Here is a 13,846-nt window from a genome sequence, read left to right as displayed (position 1 = left end):
GGTGTCTTTGTCATTTTTCCTTTTAAACATGACTCACATGTTCCCATTGATTCATAATCAATTGAGTCTATAAGCCCATCTTGATGTAGATTAAGCATGCGTGTCTGGTTTATATGGCCTAAATGACAATGCCACAAGTAAGTTGAATTATCTAGTCTAAGTCTGTTGGTATCAATTATGAAAGTAGAAATCTTATCATTCAAAATATAAATCCCATTCAATGATATTCTTGAAAAATAGAAAATATTGTTTCTATAAAATTCGCAATTGTTGTTCTTGATTCAAACATGAAAACCATCATCCACAAGACAGCTAATAGAAATAATGTTACGAGACATCTATGGAACATACAAACAGTTCCTCAATTCTATTATAAGTCCTGATGGTAGGTGTAGAACATAATCTCCAATCGCGAGTGCGGCAACCCTTGCTCCGTTTCCAACTCGCAGATTTACGTCTCCTTTCTTCAAATCCCTAGTCTGCCTTAGTTCCTGCATATTTGTACAAATATGAGATCCACATTCGGTATCCAATGCCTAAGATTCAGACTGTGAAATTGAGTTAATTTCAATATAGAACATACCAGAAGTTGAAGCACCGTTCTTTTCCTTCTTGAGAGAAGCTAGGTACTCCTTGCAATTTCTCCTTCAATGCCCGTCTTTACCTTTTGGGCTTCTTAACTTGCTTTCCTTTAGCTTGGGCTGGTTTGGCTCCCTTGTTCTTCTTGGGATATTTAGGATTGGGAAAATTCCCTTTCCTCTTCTTTGATCCCTCAATGACAAGTGCGAGTATTGCCTTATCTTTCTTTATATTAGGCTCAACGGTCTTGAGCATATTGGCAAGCTCTTCAAGAGAGGTCTGTAAGTCATTCATTTGGTAGTTAATGATGAACTGGGAATACTTTTTGGGAGGGATGTAAGAAGTAAGTCGACACTTAGTTCATGATCCATCGCAAAACCAATATTAGAAAGTTTGGTAATATAGCCAATCATCTTGACACAATGTGTCATAACAGATGTGCCCTCTTGCATCCTGCAGCGAAACAACAACTTTGATATCTCAAAACGTTCACAACGAGTCTGTTTCCCGAACAGCTCTTTCAAGTGCATGATAATAGAATAGGCATCCATCTCCTCATGTTGCCTCTGTAGTTCTGGTGTCATCGATGCAAGTGTGATGCACCCCGTATGTTCATCATCGGATCGATGCTTCTGATAAACATCAATCTCTTTAATGGGTGCATCATCAGCCGGAGCATCGGGTATCGACATATGCAATACATACCCTATCTTTTCGAACTTCAAAATGATTTTGAGGTTACGAAACCAGTCGACGAAGTTTGAACCATTCAGTTTGTTATCGGTAAGGATATTTCTTAGATCGGTTTTCGACATGATTGTTTAGAGTAATATTTGTTTATAACCTAAGAGTGAGAAAAAGTGACGGATGTTATTCATTTGTTTAATTCATTTAAAATATGTAAGACTTTATTTGTTTTAAATTGCTCCCACTATTTTACCAAATTAATAACCCTCCATATTAATTCGAAGAATTTCACAAACTCTTTAGTGAACTAGAATCCTAACTCCTAAAATTTCACATTGACTTTGCTCAACAAGCTAGTTTTATTTATTATGTAATTCATGCAATCAATCACATCAACCATGTGACTTCTAGGTTATTGGGTTACTAACCACATTAGTAACTGATATCTTTTGTTTATCAATCCCAACCATATTGCCCATTAGGTTAAAACAACATGAGTTTGCTCATCTAATTATTCTAATCTAATTTAAGTCATTACCCTATATTCGTGAAAACAATTTTCAATAATTCAGGTGTTACCCATAAGACTCGAGCTTGAGTTTGCTCAACAACCCTAAGTCCCTAGATACTGCCGGTTGAATTATAATATTAGGGAGGGGCAACTGATTTTTACAATAACTTGTTTCTTGACTTAATTTTGATTAGTGAGGGGTTTTATATTTTAAAGTCTCATAATCCAACCTAGATTTGCTATAGCATACATTCAACATTGACAATTATGGACATATTTCTAAGTTTATTCTGTTGAGCCAGAAACGGAATAAAAGGTCAACCCTCGGGAAATACTAACTATTACATATTTCTCTTTGGATCCTCCGTCTTCTCATTGGCGCCTTGAATTACAACAATATTCAATTTCTAAGAAACTTCAATTTATTTGAAGGGATTTGGATGAGAAGAGAAATACAATAGAGAGTAAGAGACGCAGGACGCGCAGGTCCTATTTCAAAAATACCAAAAGACTAAATAACTATTATAGAGGGTCTAATATGTCCATAACGCCAAACATGCAAAGACTCAATTAAATTAAATTTAATTGGTTGATTACACAAACTGTTTATCTAATATTTAAGCTAATCGAATTAACAACTCAAGTTAATTTACATCCAATTTTAATTTCATTAATTTTGTATCCTTTATATTTAATCTAATCAAATTGTAGCAAGTACATATTAGATTAATATAACCTATATGTAATACCCAATATGTTGAATCTAAGTTTGAGTATGATTTAACTAAATTAAGATTTAATTTGGGGCTAAATTGCAAGTTATAATGAGTTTTGGGTAACAAATTTTATATTTTTAATCAAGGAGGGACTAAGTAGCATTTTAGCTTATATTAAGGAAGAAGTGTCTACATAATGTCGTTTGGCTTAACCAATGCACCAGCGACCTTTATGGATCTAATGAATAGGGTGTTCAAACCATTCTTAGACCGCTTTGTGATTGTGTTCATTGATGATATCTTGATATATTCACGGAGCGAGGAGGAACATGCCAACCGTTTGAGAATGGTATTGCATGCTTTGAGAGAACATCAACTTTATGCTAAGTTCTCTAAATGTGAGTTTTGGATGGAAAGTGTGGCCTTCTTAGGACATGTAGTGTCCAAAGATAGAATTCAAGTAGATCCTAAAAAGGTAGAAGCAATCACCAATTGGAAGAGACCTACTACAGTGACAGAAATTCGTAGTTTTCTGGGTTTAGCCGGCTATTATAGGAGATTTGTTCAAGATTTCTCCAAGATAGCAGCACCTTTAACTCGGCTAACTCAGAAAAATATTCCTTTTGTATGGTCAGAAGCATGTGAGAATAGTTTTCAAAAGTTAAAGGAATGTTTGACTTCAGCACCGGTACTCACTTTACCATCTGGATCAGGAGGATTCACTGTATATTGTGATGCTTTTGGAGTTGTCTTAGGCTGTGTTTTGATGCAAAATGGCAGGGTTATAGCTTATGCTTCGAGACAATTAAAGAAACATGAACAAAATTATCCAACTCACGACTTAGAGATGGCAACAGTAGTATTTGCACTAAAGATCTGGAGACACTATCTGTATGGAGAAGCTTGTGAAATTTACACTGATCACAAGAGTCTTAAATACATATTCCAGTAAAGGGATTTGAATCTAAGGCAGAGACGTTGGATGGAACTTTTGAAAGATTATGATTGTGCCATTTTATATCATCCTGGTAAAGCTAATGTCGTGGCAGATGCTCTAAGTAGGAAATCTTCAGGAAGTCTAGCTCATATTAGCTCAGAAAGAAGGCCTTTGATTAAAGAAATGCACGATCTGTATGATTATGAATGCAACTAGAGTTGAATCATCATGGCACATTCTTAGCTCACTTTAAGGTTAGATCGGTGTTACTTGATAGAATCAAGCCAGCTCAATCAAGAGATCCTCAGTTGTGTAAGATTGCAGATGAATTGAATGATAATGAGGCTCGAGATTTTAGAATTGATGATGGTGGATGTCTATGGCATGGAGAACAATTGTGTGTTCCGAATGTAGATAATTTGAGAAAGGAGATAATGGAAGAAGCACACTTTGCAGCTTATAATGTGCATCCAGGTCCTACAAAGATGCATCAAGACCTTAAGAAGCTGTATTGGTGGAATGGTATGAAACGAGATGTAGCAGAGTTTGTATCTCGATGTTTGACTTGTCAACAAGTGAAAATCGAACATCAGAAGCCTTCAGGATTATTACAACAGTTACCTATTCCAGAATGGAAATGGGAGCGAGTAACCATGGATTTTGTAGTTGGATTACCCCGTGCTTTAACCGGATATAATTCTATTTGGGTCATAGCTGATAGATTAACCAAGTCAGCGCATTTTCTTCCAGTAAAGACAACATATTCAGTGGCAAAATTGGCACAGTTGTACGTGGATAAATTGTTTGCTTACATGGAATACCAGTGCCTATTGTGTCAGACAGAGGCTCGGTGTTTACTTCAAAATTTTGGGGAAAACTCCAAAGTGCTTTGGGCACAAGATTAAATTTTAGCACAGCTTTTCATCCACAAACAGATGGTCAATCTGAAAGAACAATCCAAACGCTGGAAGACATGTTGAGAATGTGTGTGTTGGACTTTGGTGGTCATTGGGATACATATTTTCCTCTCATTGAATTTGCATATAATAATAGTTACCACTCAAGCATTCAAATGGCTCCTTATGAAGCATTATATGGTAGCAAGTGTAGATCTCCTTTATGTTGGGAAGAAGTTGGTGAAAGGAAGCTCACTGGTCCCGAGATAATACAAATAACTTCTGAAAAGGTTCCCATCATTCGTCAAAGATTACAAACTGCCTTTAGTAGGCAAAAAAGCTATGTGGATCCAAAGAGAAAGGACGTGGTATTCATGGAAGGAGACTATGTTTTCATCAAAGTGTCACCAATGAAAGGAATCATGAGATTTGGAAAGAAAGGAAAGTTGACACCTAGATACATAGGACCGTTTGAGATTTTGAAGAGAATAGGCGAAGTTGCATATCAACTAGCATTGCCTCCTAACTTATCACAGGTTCATCCCGTCTTCCATTTATCAATGCTAAGGAAATATGTTCCTGATCCTTCTCATGTTCTTCATCCTCAAACGATATAAGTTAGTGAAGATTTATCTTATGAGGAGCAACCAGTGGCAATTGTGGATCAACATGTTCGCCAACTTCGAACAAAAGTCATCCCAATGGTGAAGGTGTTATGGAGTAATCATTCCATGGAAGAGTGCACTTGGGAATCCGAATTGGAGATGAAGAACAATTATCCATATCTATTTCAAACATGAGGTTAGTCCTTCAATTTTAAATCCGAGGACGAATTTCTTTAAGGGGAGAAGAATTGTAATACCCAATATATTGAATCTAAGTTTGAGTATGATTTAACTAAATTAAGATTTAATTTGGGGCTAAATTGCAAGTTATAATGAGGTTTGGATAACAAATTTTATATTTTTAATCAAGGAGGGACTAGGTAGCATTTTAGCTTATATTAAGGAAGAAGTGTCTACATAAATCGAAACTTCTTCTTCTTCCTCCTTGAACTCAAACCCATTAACCTTCTTCAATTCTTCAAATCACCATAATTCCCTCAATTCTTAACCGTTTTCTGTGTTCCATATACCGAAACGAAGCTCTCATCATTTAGTTCAAGTTTAGGTAAGTTTTAGGAAGTGATTTTATGTGTTTCAAGAGCAGTCAAGGGAAGAAGATTCGTCACTTTGGCTGCCCCTCCTCTTTCTTCATTTTCTGCTCTTCTTTTCGCGATTCTAACCCCAAAAACGGAATCAGAAGGTCAGAAAACCTTTGGGTAGGTCAGTAATTGGGGCATGCAAGGGTGATTTTCTGTTGATCGGAGACTCACCGGAAACCGACAATCTTCTCCAATTTTCAACTTTTCCGGTTAAATTAGACGTTTCAAAGGTGTTTCTAGGTCAAGGATAGTGTAAGGAGTAAGGTGACATAACCGGTTTTTGTTAAACTCGAGTTTCCCGACCGACGGATTCCGGTGACCAGCTCCGGTGAGGTATGAAGTTTGACAGAAAATTTTTCTTTTTATTCCAGAACACTCTAAATAGCTTTTAAAGCAACTTTAATTCTTGGACCATCATCAAATTATGCATTGTTTGGTCTCGATAAATTATAGAAGTGAATTTGTTAATTAGAGGTTAAGGAAATTATGTTGTTATGTTAGAAGATTTATGTTTAGAGTCTAAATTACATAAATTTCAGAATTATAAGTTGAGATTTTATTAATGATGAATTAGTTTGATAATGTATAATTAATTATAAAATTGTCGTATGATTGATGTCCAACTGGGTTGATGAATTGCAGTCTATGGAGTCCCAGTTTAGACTCTAGATTTTTTCGAATATAGAAGTGTATTTTATTGCAGGGTTGACCTAGTTAATACTAGGGGGAATGTCCGTATTATAGAGGAGATTCTGCCAAATTTTTGGTAGAATCTCCGTAAAACACAATTAATTAATTCAAATATTATATTTTCTAAGCATAGATAGATTCTAAATATATTCTGTACCTTTTAGATACACATCCGATAAGAGGAGGAGCTCCACCAGAGAGCTAGGATTGTCAGCTAGGAGTCACTAGTGGGTTAATTATATGTTATGCATTTTTAATTTAGCATTTGCATTCATAATAAATTATTTCATGAGATTTCAAGTAAAGTATTATTTTCACTTATAAAAGTGTATTATTATTTATAATAATTTATACGTAATTATTTGTGGATAAATACGTGTTATGGACATGCTTTTTGGTGAGCGACATCAGGACCTTGTGCGCACAGGTAATATCAGGTTATTGGATATTGATGATAATGATATTGTGAATGTTGTGATATATGGACAAGCTCGGTTGAGGTATATTCGGGCCATATGATATGTGGATTTTGGATTTTAAGTGAGGTTGGGTACGTAATCGGTTGAGTTTTTCTCGGTCCTCCAGCTAACTGGGCGTGTGGTCGGTTGAGTTATTCTCGGTCCCCCAGTTATTGGATAAAAGTGATATGGTGATTATTGGTGGATTATTAGATTATTGGTGATATGGTGATTATTGGTGGATTACAAGACAATTTTATGAAAAGCATATTGTGTGCCTACTTATATTATATATATATATATATATATATATATATATATATAATTATTATGTGTGACATCAATGTTAAATTACTCATGCATTGCATATAATTAATTCACTATGGGAGGTTTGACTCCTTTAATTTTTCAGGTGACTAGAAGTCGGTCGCAGCCCAATATCTTTCTCCGGGCAGCACATCTATCTTGTTATGTACTGACATTTAAGAATTATGTTAAAGTTTATGTTCTAGACCGCAGTACCAGTATGAGGATTATGTTGTGTCTTTCTTGAAGGATTTAATATTAAATGAAGTTAAGACTATTAGTAAGGTTGATCATATATTATATTAAGGCTTGCTACGGGTTCCGGTAGCTTGGGCTTACCTGTTCCCTAGCGCCGATCATGGTTCGTGAGATGGATCGTGAAACTATACAAAATCAATATTATGCATATCCCAATTAATTTGTATAATTCATTTAACGCTTTGAATTACTTATATCAAATATTTAGGTAAAACAAACTTTTAAATAAATTCATTTTATTTTGCTAATCAAACAAAACCCTTTTATATTCTGAAACGTATACATATATATATATATATATATATATTTAAAACGAACCTGTTTAAAAAACCTTTTAAAACCGTGTTTCCTATCGTACCGGGCTGATTTAATCGGCCCGACCCACGTCGAACAGCTGCTGCCGTAAGGCAGCAGCAAGCAGCAGGGCGCTTCTGCCTTTGCGGCAGCAGCGACCTGCTGTCGCTGGTTGCTGCCGCGAGGCAACAACCCGCAATAACAGGCTCGGGGTTGCTACCTCGCGGCAGCGACCCCGAACTGCTGTTATTATTATTATATATATATATACACATATAATTGTTTTAAAACAGTTTCAAAACAATTTTCAGAATATCAGAAAATCTGTTTTATCTTTTAGATTTAATAAAACCAAAACGTTTATTTATCTAACTATAAAACCTTTTAGTTTTGTTTAAATGATTATCAACCAAATTAATTAGGAACTTTGCATAATCAGTTTTAATTATCAAGTAATCAAAACTTATTTATCTTTAGATTAATTAAACTAACCAATTAATTAATTAACCTAACAATAAATATTCATTCAATCTGATTGAAAAACTTTTATTTTCATATATGAAATAACAGATTAACATAGGCTCTGATACCAATATAGGAAAATAGACAAGCCTAGGCGTAGTGGAATAATATTTTATCTATTTTATTTATTTTCCTTTTCCAAGATCTGTTAATTGTTATTTCATATAAAGATGGATAAAATGAAATGCCTTGTTTGACGAACTATCTACAGTTGCAAATGAAGTGCCCACAACTTCTTATATTTAATCCGTGAGCCACGAACGATTTGTTCAACACAGAAAAACAATAACTATTAGTAATCAACCTTAATAATTAGCAATCGTAATGATTGCCTCTAACAGAATCGATACGAGATCAAAGAGAGAGTAAGAAAGAATGTAAATTAGCCGAGACGGTTTCGGAACGATTCCTCTAGCCCTTGTATTGAGTGTTTCGAAATTTGGGGTATAGGGAGTCTATTTATAGACTTCTCAAAACCCTAACCCTAGTTGTATTAGTTAATTAATTAATTAGAATTTTATTCGGAATAGAATTACTAATTAGATAATTGAATAAACACTTATTATTATCTAAATAATAACCAATTATATTTAGATAATAATACTAATCCAATTAGTTATTTAATTATTATTAGGGATAATTAATTAGAGTTTCAATCATATTAAAACCATGGATAATGTAACATTTTATGGGTTACCTAACGAAAATCCTAACACCCATTTGACAAATTTCCTTGAAATTTGTGACACTTTTAAAATACCCGATGTGACTGCCAAAGCAATCAAACTTCGCCTTTTTCCTTTCACTTTGAAGGACAGAGCCAAAGAATGGTTAACTTCGATGCCAGGTGCAACATTTGCAACTTGGGAACAATTAGCCCAAGCGTTTTTATCGAAATATTTTCCTTTAGCAAAAACCGCAAGAGTCATAAAGGAGTTAACATCTTTTTCTCAAAATGATAGTGAAACTCTTTATGAAACTTGGGAACGTTTTAAAGAACTTCAACAGTTATGCCCACACCACCTATTGCCCGCTGAACTTTTAATGCAAACATTTTATAATGGATTAAATCCTACAACTAGAGGTTCATAGATGTTATTTCGGGAGGGCTATTCATGAAGAAGACATCAGCCCAAGCAAGAGAACTTTCGGAGGAAATGGCAATCAACAGCAGTATGTGGCCCGCGGAACGTGGACATATACCAGTGGCGAAACCATCATCCTAAAACACATCATCGGTTAAAGGTATAGTGAATCTTGATCCAGTTGCGATGTTACAAGCCCAATTTTCTGCCTTATCGCACAAAATTGATAGATTTATGGCACCATGCGATTCTAATGGTAATCCAATCCAAACGGATATGGATTATGAAGGTATGAGCGAGATTGAACAGGTAAATTTTGTCCAAGGGCAAAACCAAACCAATAATCCTTATTCTAATACTTATAATCCTGGATGGAGAAATCATCCTAACTTTAACTGGAAAGATAATAATAATAATAATGTAAATGCTAATCAAAATCAATCAAGAGATACGATTAGCACTTTATCTTCTAAAATCGACAAATTTATAGATGCTATGAGTGGAAAAATAAGTAATCACGACGATGGTTTTAAATGGATCGAGAATAAATTCGATCAGCTTACTAAAAACCATTCATCTAGCATCCATAATTTGGAGGTTCAAATTGGACAAATTGCTAAATCAATTCCATCCCGAAAAGAGGGAAGTCTTCCCAGCCATACGGAAGAAAATCCGAAAGAGCATGTAAAGGCTATCACTCTTCATTCAGGGAAAAATTACTTAGGTCCGGAAATGCCCGGAGATCCAACTTTACCAGGAACTGATTTACCAAAGTCCAAAGAAGATACATCAAATACAAAAAGTTCACCAATTGACTCAAGTACAAAAACTTTTGTACCCAAACCACATTTTCCACACAAAGTCCGAAATAAGGACTATGACAAACAACTTTTAAAGTTTTTAGATAAACTTAAAAATTTGCACATTAATTTGACGTTTATGGATGCGATTACGCAAATTCCTAATTATGATAAGTTCTTAAAAGATTTAATTTCAAAGAAAATTAGTTGGGAAGGAATTTCATCCATTTCATTAACTGAAGACTGTAGTTCGATAGTGTCGAGTAATTTGCCTACTAAACTCAAAGATCCCGGATGTTTTACTATTCCGTGTAAATTGGGAGATATTGAATTCCCAAGTTGTCTTTGTGATTTAGGAGCGAGTATAAACTTAATGTCGTTGTCTATTTTTAATAAGTTAGGTTTAGAAGAAGATATCAAACGTACCAATATGGTTTTGCAATTAGCGGATCAAACCACTAAAAGACCATATGGTATAATTGAGGATGTTTTAGTTAAAGTTGACAAATTTATTTTTCCTACCGATTTCGTTATATTAGATTTTGCATATGACGTTAATTGTCCACTAATATTTGGTAGACCGTTTATGATCATGGGACATGCTCTAGTTGATGTGTCGGAAGGGAAAGTAAGGATAGGAGAAGATAAGATCGAGTTTGATATGAACAAAGCGATGAAATATCCTATGGAGGAATTCGCTTGTATGAAACTTGACTTAGTTGAAAAATGTGTCAATGACATTATTCAAAAAGAAGAAATAATAGAACCTATAATGGGTGAAGAATTAGAAGATAAGGACCCAGAGCCTTTGATTCGAGAAGATGGACCAGTTCCGCCTTCAGTTGTAATACCCCCTAAATTAGAACTTAAAGAGTTACCAAACCATTTGAGGTACGCTTTCTTAGGCGAAGGCGATTCTCTACCTATAATTATCTCTAACAAATTAACAAATGTTCAAGAAGAAAAATTGAAAGAAGTTGTTAGAAATAGGATAGGAAGTATGGGATGGCAAATTTCAGACTTAAAAGGAATTAATCCTAGTATTGTAATGCACAGAATTCACTTAGAAAAAGATAAGCCACCTAAAGCGGATAGGTAAAGACGCTTAAATCCGAACATGATAAAAGTAGTAAAAAATGAGATTACTAAACTTTTAGACAATGGAATCATTTATCCTATCTCGGATAGTGAATGGGTTAGTCCAATCCATTGTGTACCTAAAAAGGGAGGCATAACTGTTGTAAGGAATGACGAAGGTGAATTAATTCCTACGCGAACCACCACCGGTTGGAGGGTTTGCATAGATTATAGGAACCTAAACAAAGCAACCAGGAAAGATCATTTTCCTCTACCTTTCATCGATCAAATGATCGAAAGGATAGCAGGTCATGCTTTCTATTGTCTTCTAGATGGTTACTCAGGATTCTTTCAAATTTATATTTACCCGGATGACCAAGATAAAACAACCTTCACATGTCCTTATGGAACCTTTGCATATAGGAGAATGCCCTTTGGTCTATGTAATGCACCAACAACATTTCAACGTTGTATGACTAAAATTTTTAACGATTTCATTGAAGATGTCATGGAAGTTTTTATGGATGATTTTTCAGTTTACGGAGATTCTTTCGATGCATGTTTAGGAAATTTGGATAAAGTTTTGTCTAGATGTGAAGAAACGAATTTAGTTTTAAACTGGGAAAAATGTCATTTCATGGTTGACGAAGGAATTGTTTTAGGTCATTAAATATCTAAAAAAGGATTAGAAGTGGATAGAGCAAAAACTTCAGTGATAGAAAAATTACCCCCTCCAACTACTGTTAAGGGAGTAAGGTCATTTTTAGGACATGCAGGTTTTTACAGACGATTTATAAAAAACTTCTCTGTAATTTCCAAACCACTTACTAATTTACTCATGAAAGACTCAACCTTTGATTTCAATGAAGATTGTGTTAAAGCTTTCGAAACATTGAAAGCAGCTTTAGTCAGTGCACCCATAATTGCTAAACCCGATTGGGATTTACCTTTTGAAATCATGTGTGATGCAAGTGACTTAGGTCAAAGGAAGGATAAGAAACTTCAAGTTATTTATTATGCCAGTCACACGCTATCCGGTGCACAATTAAATTATACCACAACCGAGAAAGAAATGCTAGCGGTAGTTTTTGCATGTGATAAGTTTAGGTCATACCTGCTAGGATCTAAAGTTATTATTTATACCGATCACGCAGCTTTAAGGTATCTATTTGCTAAAAAAGATGCAAAACCGCATCTGATTAGATGGGTTCTGTTATTACAAGAATTTGATATAGAAATTATAGACAAAAAGGGAGTAGAAAACCTTGTCGCTGATCATCTATCAAGACTTGAAGATGAAAACGGTCCTATAGGTGAAACTATCGGTATACGAGATGATTTCCCTGACGAATATCTCTATCAGATAAAAAGTGTCATGTCACCATGGTATGCGGATATAGCTAATTATCTCGCAACTAACGTTGTTCCAGAAGGGTTAAATTTCCAGCAAAAGCAAAAATTCTTTTCTGATGTTAGACAGTATTTTTGGGAAGATCTTTTCTTGTTCAAAACTTGTGGTGATGGTATGATTAGGAGATGCGTTAGTGAAAATGATTACGGGTCTATAATGTCAGAATGTCATTCTAGCTCTTATGGAGGGCATAACGGCGTTAGTAAAACAGTGGCTAGGATATTAGAATGTGGATTCTTTTGGCCTACATTGTTTAAGGATGTTCGTTCATTTATATTCGTTGTGACAAATGTCAAAGAACCGGGAATTTATGAAGGAAAGATGAGATGCCTCTCACAAACATGTTAGAAGTTGAAGTCTTCGACGTGTGGGGGATTGATTTCATGGGTCCTTTTCCCCCTTCTTTTGGTAAAACTTATATTTTAGTAGCCGTCGATTATGTTTCGAAGTGGGTTGAAGCCATTACAATCCCTACAAATGATGCTAAGGTTGTTGTTAAGTTTCTTGAAGATATATTTTGTAGATTTGGATGCCTTAGAATCATGATAAGTGATGGAGGTACCCATTTCATAAACCGAAGTTTTGAAACACTTATGAGAAAATATGGAGTACACCACCGCGTATCTACGCCATACCATCCTCAATCGAATGGTCAGGCGGAAATATCAAATAGAGAACTCAAATGGATTCTAGAGAAGACAGTTTCGTCTTCAAGAAGAGACTGGTCTTGTAAACTTAACAATGCATTATGGGCATACCGTACTGCATTTAAAACACCAATAGGAATGACACCGTACCGATTAGTGTATGGAAAAGCATGTCATTTACCAGTAGAATTAGAGCATAAAGCCTATTGGGCTATTAAAGCACTTAACTATGATTTGCAACAAGCAGGTAAGAAACGTTTGCTCAACTTAAATGAGTTGGATGAATTACGTCATTTATCTTACGAAAATGCAAAAATATATAAAGAAAAAGTGAAAAAATGGCACGACGCCAAGATTAAAGTCAAATGCTTTAGCATTGGAGATAAGGTGCTGTTATTTAATTCACGACTCCGATTGTTTCCAGGTAAGCTTAAGTCCAGATGGACAGGACCGTATTTAGTCGTTAAAACATTCGACTATGGATCTTTAGAACTTGAGGACGTAACAGAGTTCGCTTTAAGGTTAACGGTAATAGATGCAAAATTTATTATGAAAATGCTCCAATTAAGGAAATTGAGTTCATAACAAAATTTCATGAAGATTAATTCGTTAATTTTCGTGTACTTCTTTCTTTTTGTTTTTGTTTGAATTTTTATTAGTTTAGATTTTTAGTTTTATTTTATTTTATTTTTACACATGTCATTTTTATGATTTTTCGTTATTAGATGAATTTATATTAAGTTTTAGATACGTGAAAATATATTTAAG

At 34.8% G+C, this 13,846-nt stretch overlaps 1 non-coding gene across 1 annotated transcript; it reads right to left on the bottom strand.

Annotated features, from left to right (window-relative positions):
- Positions 1-8,979: 8,979 nt before the first annotated feature.
- LOC136201833 (small nucleolar RNA R71) lies at positions 8,980-9,086 on the bottom strand. The gene has a single exon (XR_010674172.1). It is a non-coding gene; the product is annotated as a small nucleolar RNA R71 (small nucleolar RNA).
- Positions 9,087-13,846: the final 4,760 nt, after the last annotated feature.

This window comes from Euphorbia lathyris, chromosome 7 (assembly GCF_963576675.1).
Source record: "Euphorbia lathyris chromosome 7, ddEupLath1.1, whole genome shotgun sequence".
NCBI lineage: Eukaryota > Viridiplantae > Streptophyta > Magnoliopsida > Malpighiales > Euphorbiaceae > Euphorbia > Euphorbia lathyris.
This window is presented reverse-complemented; position numbering and strand designations above follow the sequence as displayed.